This window comes from Cupressus sempervirens, chromosome 3 (genome assembly GCF_028749045.1).
Source record: "Cupressus sempervirens isolate cs-2001-9-10 chromosome 3, ASM2874904v1, whole genome shotgun sequence".
NCBI lineage: Eukaryota > Viridiplantae > Streptophyta > Pinopsida > Cupressales > Cupressaceae > Cupressus > Cupressus sempervirens.
Window position 1 is genome coordinate 11,381,732 of NC_143120.1, and position 14,129 is coordinate 11,395,860.

The following is a 14,129-nucleotide window of genomic DNA, read 5'->3' on the forward strand; positions in this document are numbered from 1 at the left end:
GGTGATCACATTGCAATCAGGACTAGCCAAGCACTTAGCTTTTGTTTACCTCAACCTAACAGGCATCTCCTTTCACACACTTCGGTAGGCTTATACATAATCAATGTTGGATTAATCTATCCCACCACTTTCTTTTTCATCCCACATTAGCGGCCATTTATACAACTTTCCAACTACTGCATTTCCCTTTTGAGCACAGTCAAACTTTCCCTAGCGGTGATCCCTCTTTTCTAACCCACACTCTAGATTCTAGCATGATTCTAACTTTTTTGATGCTTTAAAATAGTTCCTATGCCTTTGAAAACCAACCTGCCAATAGTGATTTTTTATTTCCATTGCTTGAAACCTCAACATAGTCCTGACTATTATGTGTTAGCCATGGATAGTGCCACATGGTGCAGGCAAAGCCCACACACCTATGGACAACTCGACCCCACTTGCCAACTAAGACAATAGGTCATTGCCAACTCAAGAGCCCAGTCACATCATGTGGCCCGACAATAAGCTCCTAGAAAAAACACGTGGACACCAATTAGCATACCTATCATACCACCACCTTGGATTCTATACATTCTATTTAGCTGCCACATCAGTGTATAACTCTACCACATCACTAGGAGGGCTATTTTTGTTTACATCAGCACTCCACAACATTAAATTTGATGGTTGTATGACCATCATTTCCAGGTACTTTTGAACTAATGTAATAGTTGTTTGACTGCCAAATTTAACCTAGTAGTTTTCCGCCCAGACCCCTCTCTAGATGTAGTTTTGATTTGATAGTCCGAGTTTGGGATGCCTAGACCACGAACTCCAAATCAAGTGCAATTACAGGGTTGTGTGGACTAAAATATCACTTTTAGACTTAGGGCCTTTTCTGCATTGTATTACTTTGATTACTTTTGAAAGTTGTTGTACATCTGAGCTACAGTGCTTAATGACATATTTGAGCCTCCAATGGTAGTTTAAATAGCAAAATCAGAAGTTCACTTTATACATTTTGACAAGTGGCCTATTGTACGTGCACTACCTATAAAGTGCCAAAAGCATTTTATTTTTATTTTTTGGGGGAGGGGGGGATTTTTTGATTGAGTGAAATGGGGGGGGGTTGTATTGTATTTTTGTGTCTCTTTTGTGCTCTTTTAATTTTTTGCATCATGGGTTCACTTAAAGGTCCACTTCTAACTTCACACAATTATTCTACATGGAAAGATATTTTATGGAGTAGATTAATGGAAAAAGGTTTAAATCTTTATGTTGATGGTACAATTCCCAAACCCACTAATGTTACATCACTCTTTGATTGGAAAATTAAAGACCAACAAGCTTTAGGAATTATGAAGAGTTGTGTACATAGAGATCTCTTGTTCCACATTTCTAGTTTCAAGGAAGCCAAACTTGCTTGGGACAAACTTGAATCAGTACTAAATGGTAAGGTGGATGAGGAAAAAGGATTCTAGATTGAGGATGATCTACTTCTATTGGATCCAAAGAATTTTGGCACAATTCAAGATTATATCAACAAAGTGAATGAGTTTAGAGCACTACTTAAAGATTGTGATAATCCCATGAAGGATGATAGGTTGATTCATCACATTCTAAAGAGGCTACCTTCAGATTATGCTTCCTTTGTTTCAAGTTATAACACTCACAGGTTGACCATGGGAAGTGCTTTCCAAAAGCCTACATTTGATGCATTTGCAAAATTATTAATTTTTGAACAAACCAAGTTGATAAATATGGGACTTCTCACTTCATCAAAGACCAAAGCATTGGTGGCTAGCAATGAGAACTAATCAAATCAACGAGGAAAAATTTCTAATAGTAGCAAGAAAAAGTAGTGGAAGCAAAAATTACAATCTAAGTCACAACAATCCTCCTCATAGCAAAGTAATTATTCTTCCAACAAGAAGGAAAAAATGATAAGAAGGACAAACTATTTTGTGCATATTGCAAGAAGCTGAATCATGATGAGCATCATTGCAAGACTAAGAGAATCAATGAGTTGGAAAACCTACTCAAGAAGAACAAAATTCAAGTGCCTGATACTTCCAAGGATTCAACTCCAACCACTTCAAAGGGAAAAGGGAAAGCACTTATGGCTGGTTCAAGTTCTTCATCAGAATAGATTCTTGACTCCAGTGCCTCATATCATATGGGTTCTTCAAAGGGAGACTTTTCTTCATTGAAGTAGTCAAAGGTACTCCACATCTTTTTAGGAGATGATACAAAAATGGAAGTTGAAAGGAAAGGAAATGTAGAGATGGAAAATGGGGAATTCAAAGATGCTCTCTATGTTCCAAACCTTAGCTCAAATCTCCTCTCAATTTTCCAAATCACTCACCTTGGAGAGGGCAACAAAGTTGAGTTCCTTCCACATTCAGTAATGGTGTGCAGTCTCAAAGATGATTCATTGGTTGTAGTAGGGAAAGTCAATCATGACAAGAGGCTTTATTCCTTCTCACACTTTGTGCCTAAGTCTCCTTCACAAGCCTTATTGACTCAATCACTTTTACAAACCAAATTATGGCATGAGCGGTATGGTCATCTTGTCTTCTACTATCTTTAGCATCTTTGCTAAAAAGACATAGTCAAAGGTCTACCTACAATCAACTTTTCTAAGTGTGAGTGTTCAACATGTTCAATGGATATGCATCTAGAGGAGAATTTTGATAAAGGGAAGTCTTCAAGAGAACTAGTTGTTCTTCAGTTGGTTCACATGGTGCTAGCAAGTCCTTTTGCAGTGACATCAATCAACCAGGATCGCTACATACTCACTTGCATTGATGACTTTTCACACTACACATGGGTCTACTTTCTTCTCACAAGAATGAAGTGGTTGACAAGCTCCAAGCCTTCAAGATTCATGTTGAACATCAATCAAGGAAAGTCATCAAGGTTTTTAGGATGGACAATGAAAGTGGATTTGTGAACACAAGACTTAAAGACTTTTGCAAACTTGAGGGTATTGATCTTTAGAATCCACCAGCATTCAGTCTACATATGACAGATGTTGCGACACTGAGGATATGACCTCTTAAGTCCATGGAAAGTTGCATGATACAAGCTAACTCTCTTGATCCAACACATGAAGTCAAAGCTATAAGTAGTGCCAATCACATACTTAATAGGTATCCTCAGAGAACTAGTTGTAAAATACTTCAGAGTCTTCAGTTGTCTAGTACGGACAAACATATCTTCCAGGGAATGCAAGGTACCACCACAAAGGCCTTGTACTTTCATCGGATATGAAGAGAGTGTTAAGGCATATAGACTTATGGATCCTGAGACTCATGATATTTTTATAGAGAGGAATGTACACTTTGAAGAAAGTCCACCCATCTTATCCTCTAATCCTCTCCTCACTTCATACATTGTGGAAACTGAAAGTGACATTAGTCATAGTGATTCAACAGATTTAGATATGTGGGATCCTATTGATAGATGCATAGAGAGATCACATCATCAGCACATTCCACATGCATACATTTCCACAGTGATAGGTCCAACATAGTAGGGTACACCTTGTCTTCCAACTCTAGGAACAGGGGATGACTACATAGCAGGTATTTCAAGTTTTTTTGTGGAGTCGTACATAGCAGATTTGGAAGACATCATTGATCATCTACATCTTCTCCTTGATAATGACAATCCTTCTTTAGTTGTTGTGAGGACTCACTTTGACCCTCTTTTCCATTCTCTACATGATCAGTCTTCACAGGTTGATATGATTGTGGATCCTTATGTACAAAAATTGTAGGAGGTCTCTTTATCATTAGAGGAGACAATTCATTCTTTGAGATATGTTCCACATCCATCCTTTCTAGATCTACACTCATTCTTTTTAGTAGTCTTGAAAGGGATGACCATCAACATCGACACAGAGACAGTTGAGCATGTTTCAAAGGCATCATTCATCATTGGGATTCTTTCTGTACACAAGGGAAACATCTCACTTGTACCTTTTTCATTGTTTCTTCCAAAGGGTAGGAACATTATTCAACACTCATGGACTGACATCTACCTTAGAGAAACTATCATTGATAGACACTCTGCATTTTGGGGGGGTGGGGGGGTGAGGGGTGGACTACCTTGTCTCTCTTCTTCTTCTCTTTTATGGGGGGACTTTTTCCTCTTATGGGATTTTGTTCTTCTCATACTTCTCTTTTGTATATACTTTATGTATGTCATAATGGGGGGGTCTTTATTACTCCATCCATCCATGCATCTTTTCTTTTCATCTCTCTTTTTGGAGGAGAGTTTTTCCCATGAGGTTTTCCCTCTTTCTCCACTTTTTGAGAAAGTGCATTTCATTATGTAAATGGGTACCTATCAAGGCCTAGTAGTTGGCACCCATTATGGATTCTTCATCCTACCTTTCATAAGTTTAAATGCATTCCCCTAAGTTATACTTATGAGTGGGGGTGGGGGGGGGGGGAAGGGGGGGTTTATTGGTGTAAATAAGTATTTACGTATTAGACTTTACTTAATTTTACTTAGGTTTATGCATTATTTTATTATTTCTTAGGTGAGACACTTAGGCATTTGCGTACTTTTATGAGTTTTCATGTTGACAGAAGTAAGCAACTCTAATTCAACACATGGTGTCTACAACACTGGAGCTTGCATAATTAACTGAGTTGTCATGTAGACAACATAGTTATTCACACTCCTCTTATAGTGCATGATGTCTACAACATTATTTTGCATGCTACACCTTTGTAGTCTTATCCTCTCATCATCACACTTACTCTTGTGCTTAATAGAGGATAATCTACATCTAGTGGACAAGTTCTTGGTTGTATGACTTATCATTATGTTGACTTCTAGGCATTCTAGAAGCATTCCAGAGGCCTTTATATATAAGCACTCCTAGTGTACTTTTACATGGAATTGAGTACATATCAATATTCTGATCATACTCTTTTGGTCTACTGTTGTGCTTGTGCTTGAGTTCCTTGAGCTTGGCTGAATTTTTCCCTAAGGAAAATTCTTACAATTGGACATTTTGAACTCCTTGAACACATTGATCCTTTGAACCCGTTGAACAAGTTCAACATATTCAATTAGTTCATCCATTTTAAATGGTTTGTTTGGTTCAATGTGCATGCGAATGAGGGTACATGTAGGATCATGGTGTGCCAAAAAGTGGCAATATGAAAAAAGTGGAGTATTAAATCTTCTAAAAGTTTTTTAAGATCCACTCTAAGTTTTTTCCACCCATCCTGATACCAAAGCAAAAAGGTGATAGCAACCCTTTTCAGGTATCTGATCCAATATCAGGTACCTGAAACCTATGACCAAAAATTTAAACCAAAAAAACCTGAGCACATTTTTTAATTATTTTTCATCGTTTCTTTGATTGTTGTTGTTTAAATGACCCCATTTTGGGTATACGATTTTAGATTGGGTATAGGATTTAAGCCACTTCAAATAAGTTCATTTTTTGTTAATTTGATTATTTTCATTGATTATATTTAAAATTAGTTTTTCTTAATAGAAATCACTAATTTTTTTTTTGGTTTAATTAAAAACTATTAATACAATTTGTAATTTTTGGCTTCTTTGCAATTTAATAGGCATGGCTAACCCAAATGATGTTGACACCATTGAGCCATGAAACAAAGTTCCTCAAAACCCTCTAGTAAAGGATCCACTACTCCCTCAAAATCCTCCTTGAATTGATTATTTGATACAAGAAAATATTACCGAACTAAGGGGTTCTCAAGCCATGTATAACATTCTACCTGCATTGGATCTCATGTTATCCACGTTAAACACCATAGTGGATAATATTCAAACACTTACCAATGAATAAAATGCTTCTCTTCACTAGCGTGAGCAAATGGATGCCATGTTTGATGATGGGTTCAATTATGATGAGATTGCAACCCTAAACATAAATAAAGGTGATGTAGTTAACCTTTTTGTGAATCAAAAAACTGGTAAAAAAATAGAACAAAAAAAACCCAAATTATCAATTAAATGGTGCACAAATGAGGCTATGCATATGAACTTTTGGGATCATTGGTGGATGGCTTTTGAAAAACCTCCACACAACAATTTTGAGGTCACATTCTATTTAAATAAAAACTATATGAGGCTATTGTTAGATAAAAAGGTTAATTCAATTTCATTTATTAAATTACCTTTTCCCCCTTCTTAAGATTTCACCTATATTCACTTTTGCATTCATATTTAATAACTAAATAGTAATTATTAAATGGATTTTCCCTTTTAGGTTACCCTTTTTCTGGTTTCAATCTCCTTCTATAAGGATATATCATTTGTAATTATCTCTCATCTTTTTCATTTTTGAGAATACAATTTTCATATTTTCAAACAAAAACCCTTGCCTCCTCTTGTCTTTTTCTTCTCTGTGATAGGTTTTTACGTGCAAGTATTCTTTGGGCTTTATGGATTTGTATTGCTCAAATCCTTCATGGTATCAGAGCCAAATCTATTGTAGCTTGTTCATTATTTGGAGAAAAAGAAGAATAAGGGTTTGATAGAACAAATCTTACATTTTTGGGCATTTTTCTTAGATTTTGGAGGTGTGACAATGATGATTCAGTAAAGATAATATACAGAGGTGATTTTAAAACAACGATATCTCACAAATATAGACTCCTTTTTTTGAGCAATTTTCTTTTTGTTTTTGTTTTGGGGTAGAATTTTGTGATCTACACATTGGTGGAGGTTGTTTTTGAACTCTAAATCTAATTTTTTCTTAAAATCACAAATCTCAATTTTTACAACATCAAAGGCTTCGTTTGGGCTCATATGGATACATATTCAAGTGCTATTTTTTTTTAAGTGTATGATTTATTTTCTACTTTCCAAATCTAGTATCAATTTGGAGTAATATTGAGTGGACATAGCACTTTTAACATTTGGTCATTTTTTGGCCTACAAAAAATAGGTATTTGTGATTCATATCTAAAGCTTTTTTTCTCTTCTCTCATTTAAACATTCCTACTAGCAGCTAGGGTTCATATTTTTGCATTGTGGGGGATATTTTGTCATTTTTTTTATTATTTACTTATGTAAACCATAAGTTCATTCAAAAATAATTTAACACCTTCTAAAACAATGGTTGACACCTCTTCTTGTCTAGAACTTCTGACCCCTAATAACTATCACATATGGAAGACCTTGATGACACGATTTTTCTAGTTAAAAGGGTTGTGATCTTGTTTAGATGCAATGCAAATAGTTTTACAAAGGCCTTTTGAGGTCATGCAACATAAGAACAAGATGGATGATGCAACATGATTGATTTCTTTGTAAGTATCAGATAGTATACAGTTTCATCTGGATGGGTGTGATACTCTTCTATCTTTGTGGACCAAGTTTTATGGCTTGTTTTGTACTGTAAATGAGTTTAGGGCACTTCAAATAGAGGTAGAGCTTACCTCTCTTGTACCAAATTCCTTTCCTTCCATTGAGGACTTCTTGATGAAGTTCAATCAAAATAAATCTTTATTGTAGGGTTGTGGGAAGACCAAGACTGATGTTGAGTGCATTTATCTTATTCTTTCTAAGCTTCATGGAAACTTTCAAATTTTTGTTTCTACCTTCTATTCCACCAAAGATGCTTTGGGTAATAGATTTTCCATGCCATCCTTTGAGGTTATTTGTGATTATTTGACTTAAGAGAAAGCTAAGCTCTCTTAGTTGGATTTTCTCACAGGCTCACAAACTTATGCATTTGTAGCTCAAACATCTTCAGGGATGAGGGAGAAGACACAAAAATCTCATTCTATAGAGTCTTAGATTGATTATTGAACTCACAGTTCATCATGGCCACCTCCTCCTAAGAGGGGTAAACCAAAGCCAGAAATACCCGAAGTGTGCTTATTGTAATAAGCCTAGTCATGCTAAATCACATTGCTATGAGAAGAATTTAGATGGCTATGCCAAATAGGTTTTGGATTTGACAACTCTCCTTCAAAAGAGAAACATTGATATTCCTTCTACTTCTTGCAGATCTTCTTCATCATCATTATTTCGATCATATGATAAAGATATAGGAAAGATTCATGCACTATGTGCAACTAGTATTCCTGATTCTTCTAGATGGCTACTAGATTCAAGTGCTTCACACCATATAGCATCTTTTTAGGATTTGTTCTCTTCTTTTGAGGCTTCTCCTACTCTACACATTTCAATGGGGAACAATTATGACTCTATGTGGGAAAGGTTCTATTGACATTGATGATGGTATATTTAATGATTTAATTTGTGTTCCATCTTTATCCTCTAACCTTCTCTCTATTTATCAAATTACACACACTGGGATAGGGAAGACAATTGAGTCTGCACAAGATTTAGTGCATATCAGAGATGGTGAGACAAACAATATTATTGCTACAAAGACTATTGATCATGCTTCATGCCTACATTCTTTCTCACATTTTGGTCCACCATCTCCACTATCAGACACTCACTCTCTTTTTTTGTGAGAGTCTATTGAGGTCAAGTTAGGTCACTTGAACTTATGTGTTGTTCCTAAGACCAGTGTTGTGACTTTTACATCTACACCTCCTGCTCAAATTCCATATCTTGCACATGATTTCTCTTTAACATTGCCTACTATTGTAGCTCCAGTCAGTGAGCCACCTACTATAGTTTTTGAGGATATATTAGAGGACACACATCTCCTCTCAAATGAAAAATTTAACACACCTATCATTCTACGTCCATTGGAGATTCCATTTCAATATTCTCATGCTTTCTCCTTTGAGCATCAGCTATGACTTCCAACTGCACCTTATGTACATGGGCTTTATCATCCTTATTTATTGCCTTTGTTCCTTCATCTTGGAGCCACATTGGTATGCTCATCGACATAGGAGTTTTGTCATTCTAGGGAGGGCTATGGAGTCTCAAGCTTCTATCATGGAGGCTTTCATTGTACTTATGGTCTTGAGAAATTTTCTTGAGATGTTTCATTTGTGCATCCTTCTCTATCTCTTTTTAGAGTATGGTTTTTCCCTCTAGGTTTTCTCTATTTATCTATTTAATAGAGATTTGATTATAATTGGGTACATCATCAGGCCTTGTTGTTGGGACCCAAGTTTGCTTTCTACATTGCATCGTAGTTTCCTTTCTCTTTATGCATTTTTATAGCTGCATTGTTGCTCATCTTAAGGGGGGTGTTAGAGAAAAAAGTTAATTTCATTTCATTTATTAAATTAACTTTTCTCCCTTCTTAAAATTTTACATTTATGCACTTTTGCATTCACATCTAATAATTAATTATTAATTATTAAATAAATTTTCCCTTTTAAGTTATCCTTTTTCCAGATTTGATCTCCTTCTATAAGGATAGATTGTTTGTTACAATTATCTCTCACCTTTTTAATTTTTGAGAATACAAATTTGCATATTTTCAGAGCAAAACCCTTGTCCCCTCTTGTCTTTTTCTTCTCCGTAATAGGTTTTTACATGCAAGTATTCTTTGAGCTTTGTGGATTTGTATTGCTCAAATCCTTTAGCTATATGTACGAACTTTTTGGATTGTTGGTGGATGGTTTTTGGAAAACATACATTTCTTTTTCTAATAACCTTATCTCTGATACCATGTAAATTTTCTACTATAGATCTAGCTAGAAATTAAAGAAAACATGTAAGAAAAATATACGAAAGAAATATAGAGTTTCCAAGAATAAAAAATACATTGATCACATTGTATTCAATAATAATTAATTACATTATGCAACTAGTGTATGATTTATTCAAAGCAGAAATAAGGCATAAAGCAATAATTATGGGGAGTTACATGAGAAAAAAATGGACATAAAAGTAAACAAGAGTTCTTCTTATTCACCTTAATGTGTGAGAAAGTGTTAATAATCCATTACGATGAGATCAGGTCCACAAGTTACAGAGATAACTGAAACTTAACACCAACAGTCTTCATAGATTCCAAGGCTTCCTCTAGGAGTCTATTCTTATCCTTCTACTTTGTCATTTCCTTGGCTAGTTTTGCATTTTTTACCATGGTGGTTTCTCCCACTGTCTCGCTATCAAATTCTGACATATACAATGTCCTATACCAAATCTTTCACTACTTTGATACCAATTTGACAGGGAAGATCCTGCAACACACTTGTCCCAATCTCTTAGGACTTCACAAGGCTCTATTCTAGGACATCCTAGGATTCACTCAAAGACACCACATTAGGGGGATTCCTAATTCACTCCTCCTTTCCCTTCAAGGATCTCTCTATCAATTCTCTTAGATTCTATCTTCTCAACTTTAGGAAACAACTCCTCATTTCACTCACCAAGGACTTCACTAAGGTTAGGATAGGATAGAGGGCTTCTCCCTTAGTACATTTGGTTAGGTTAGAAGTATTCTTTCTTATGAGGATCATTAGTCCTCTACCAATCTCTTTAAACTTTTGTTATAGGTTTAGTAGCCCTCATACCCCAATTAGGTCTCCTATTTTACTTTTTTGCAAATAACTCATAAAACTCCTTAACAAGGCTAAAGAAAAACTAAGATTCTTGGTGCCATTTTGGAAGAGGGTAAAAGCACAAACCTGTGTCACCTTTTATAAAGAAACATGATATCAGAATGTGACAGTTCAACATTAGTGACAAAAAAAGGTATTTGTGTTTAAAATATGAAGATGATGTAAACTGATGAAATGTGTAGAATTGGACGAACTTTATGCCTATAATTTTTATAAATTTTTTGAGTAAGAATTTATTCATTTTATTTTATTTTGAAGTCCCTTTTTTAACTGTAAAAAATATAGGGTTTAGTTCCCATCAAAAAAGTATATGCAAATCATTTATTTTTGTTCTGATTTGAAAATATCTTATAGATGACATGTATAGCTAGTGCACAAAAAAAGAAATAATTATTTTTTATGTATATTTTCTTTGTTATAAGTACTCAAGTTTGACCTTATCAAAATCCAACAGTTTTTCCCTCCCGTCAAAACTTTCCTATCAAATCTATACCTTCTTGAAAAAAAATTACATATTTGTGAAGAGGATTCTCTCCTCTAGAGATAAATATAATTTTTAAATTTATTTGATATGATTTACTATTTTTTTTGCTTTTTTGAAGGAGCATCTTCTGAAATGTTGAAATATCAACTTATAATACTTTGAGATTATAACATATTACAACTAATAAAAACACTCAAATTTTTATATAATGATGATATTGAATCTAAGATCTATAAAAGAGTATTTTTAGTTTTTGAAAAAAAATGAGTTTTGATAGAGAAATGAGATTTGACCAAAACAGATTTTGGTATCACAAATGGTGACACAGATCTATGCTTTTACCCAAGAGCTCAAACATTTTTTAGTGTTCAGATGTCCAACCTATCCATACACCTAATTTTCTAGGTTTTGTACACTGTCTACTCTTGCAAGGGTTCAATTGGCATACATATGGATTTATCTTCCAATCAAATCTTGTTCCAAGGACATTCACACATTTCTTTACATGCTCCAACTCTTGATTGGCACAACCCAATCAGTTAACTTCTCCTTCCAAGCTCTGTAACCTTCTAAGCACCTAGTGGGGTGTATCAATACTCACCTAAGGCTTGGTACTAAAAATAGAAAACCAACTCATAACAACCCCAAAATGCATATGTACATTATTTCCTACTTGATTCCAAATGGTTGTGATGATCCAACTAGTCGATATCAAGAAAGAGTCGTTCTTTGCCTAACTACTATGTACAGGAAAGTGAACAAGTCATTGTAGAAAGTTTTACTAAATACCTATCAAAACTAGAGAACTAATCATACAAATAAGAATCCCAAGTCAATCCATTTTCATGTGGATGTTGGGCTTGCAAAGGGACTAAGAACAAGATTGTTGTAAAATATAATTGCTTTCAAACACAAACCTATACATTACGGCCTCCAACCCTTCACTCGGGTTTGAAATGAGATTATATAGCCTTGGTGTAGGTGTATCAACTACTAGTATGGTCCTCCAACTGATTCTTGGTGATTTGGAAGATTTGTTGACAATGTTGTAATGACAACTTTGCCAAGTCACAAAGTTGTCATGAGCAAGTTTTACAATTTATGATTTATGATGGATTTGAGACTTATGACCACTTCCAATGGGCCAAGTTTAGTTCCAATCACTTATTGAGAAATTCTGAGCACCTTTCCACTCATATTGGAGTCAAAGTCAAAGTTTGACCTTCTTTGACGAGCCCAAGCAACTTTCGCAATGACAAGCCCAAATTGACATCTTAGGCAACCTCGTGCTTATGACCTCTTGATCTTCCTAACAACCTAAACATAGGCATTTGGGACTATGAAATAGCCTTTATTCACTTATGGTTTGTCCACGACCACTACAAACCAAAAATGAACTAGGGTTAGACCAAGACTCTGAGATGCTCTCACACCAATATTTTGTCTATCTATATTTTCATATTCTACATGCATGTATACCAAGGTAATTGTAATTACAAATAAGAAGAAACTCCACCTCTATTATTCTTTGATGGATTTTCAAACTTTGTTTCAAAGCTCCCATTTGGCACATGATCGAAGGATGTTCGTGGAGATTATGGAATTTCATCTTTGTGGTTGCTAATATGATTTGTTAAAAAAAATTGAATTATTTTCTGTCAACATAAATTAATTACACCGCACAGTATGGTTGGCACCGACCAAGATGTTTCTAGAGGCGGCCATCCTTCCAATTGCCAACTACTCTCATTAAAAACATTACCAAACTCTTCTCTAGAATGCTCTGTACATTCAGCTATAAATAGACTGGTTGGGCCTAGATTTTTTTAGTGCTCAAGTTTGGATTGATATGTTGTGGCTCATTTCCTGAGTTTTTTTGCTGTGTTAATCTCTCTGTTTTTGTTCATGGTATCAGAGCCATGATTGAAAGATTGTGATCAGTGTGAAATCTTTCTTTGAAAAATGCTGGTTGATTAGAAGTGTGAAGAAAGGAGATTGTGTTAAGGAAGATCGATGTGAGAAGGTTGCCCCCCATTATAAAGTTGCATTGGCGATTAGTGAATACCAAATTACACTATGAGCTGAGGGAGAATTAAATGAATCAAGGAAAGTGCTGAAGGTACGTTTGATTTCAACTAAACAATTTTTGATGAATAGATATGTGTGTTGGTGCAGTTGGAGAATAGTTTGATTTATAAAATATTGAAGAAATAAGTTGCTGTTCGGGGCAGAATTTTACTATTTGTTAAGCTTCTGCGGAGATTTTTAACATAGTTCGAGTGTTGTATGCTTTTTTTATTTTACTAATCTTTTGAGATACTATATGTGGTTGAGACTGTTTCATTTGAAGACACAAATTGAGTGTGTTTAATGGTTTTTTGGTGATATAGTAATCAAGTACATTTGAAAGATATTATAAAGAGCACTTTGAAAGATTTGTGTGGGAAGTTGAAAGTGGTAATTTTAGAAGTCTTTTGTTTTGATAGGTTCTTAAGAAGGCCAATATCAAGGCATGGTCTTTGCTAGATACTTGATGCTTATGTGATTGAGTGTATGTGTGTCGATAATTGATTGGAATTTAACTATGGCTACCAATGAGATGTCTAGTCTTGTGGTTAGTGAAAAATTGGATGGATCAAATCATGCTAATTGGAAATGTGAGATGGAGTTAATTTTACAAATGAAAGATTTATGGGAGCTAGTCAAAGAAGAAGAACCTGAGGATCAAGATAAACTTGATAAATGGAATAAAAAAGATATGAATGCATGTGCTACACTTTTGTGGCAAATTAGTCCAGGGATTAGGCCTCATGTTCAAGGTCTAAAAACAACAAAGGCAATATGGGAAACTTTACAAACAATGTATGAAAGAACAAGTAAGTTAAAAGCAATGGATATTAAGAGGCAATTAACTCATTTGAAAATGAAAGAAGGAAATAGCATGAATGATCATATTGCTAGATTGAAAAACCTAAGAAATCAGCTTGCAATGATGAAGGTTGAGTATGAAGATGATGAAATTATAGAATTTTTAATTGAAAGTCTTCCAGAGGAGTATAATAATTTCATTCGCACTTTAGAATTAACTGAAAATTTTGAAAATATAAAATTGCAAGAAGTCTATGGTGCTTTGTTAAATGAAGAAGAAAGGCTTCACAAGT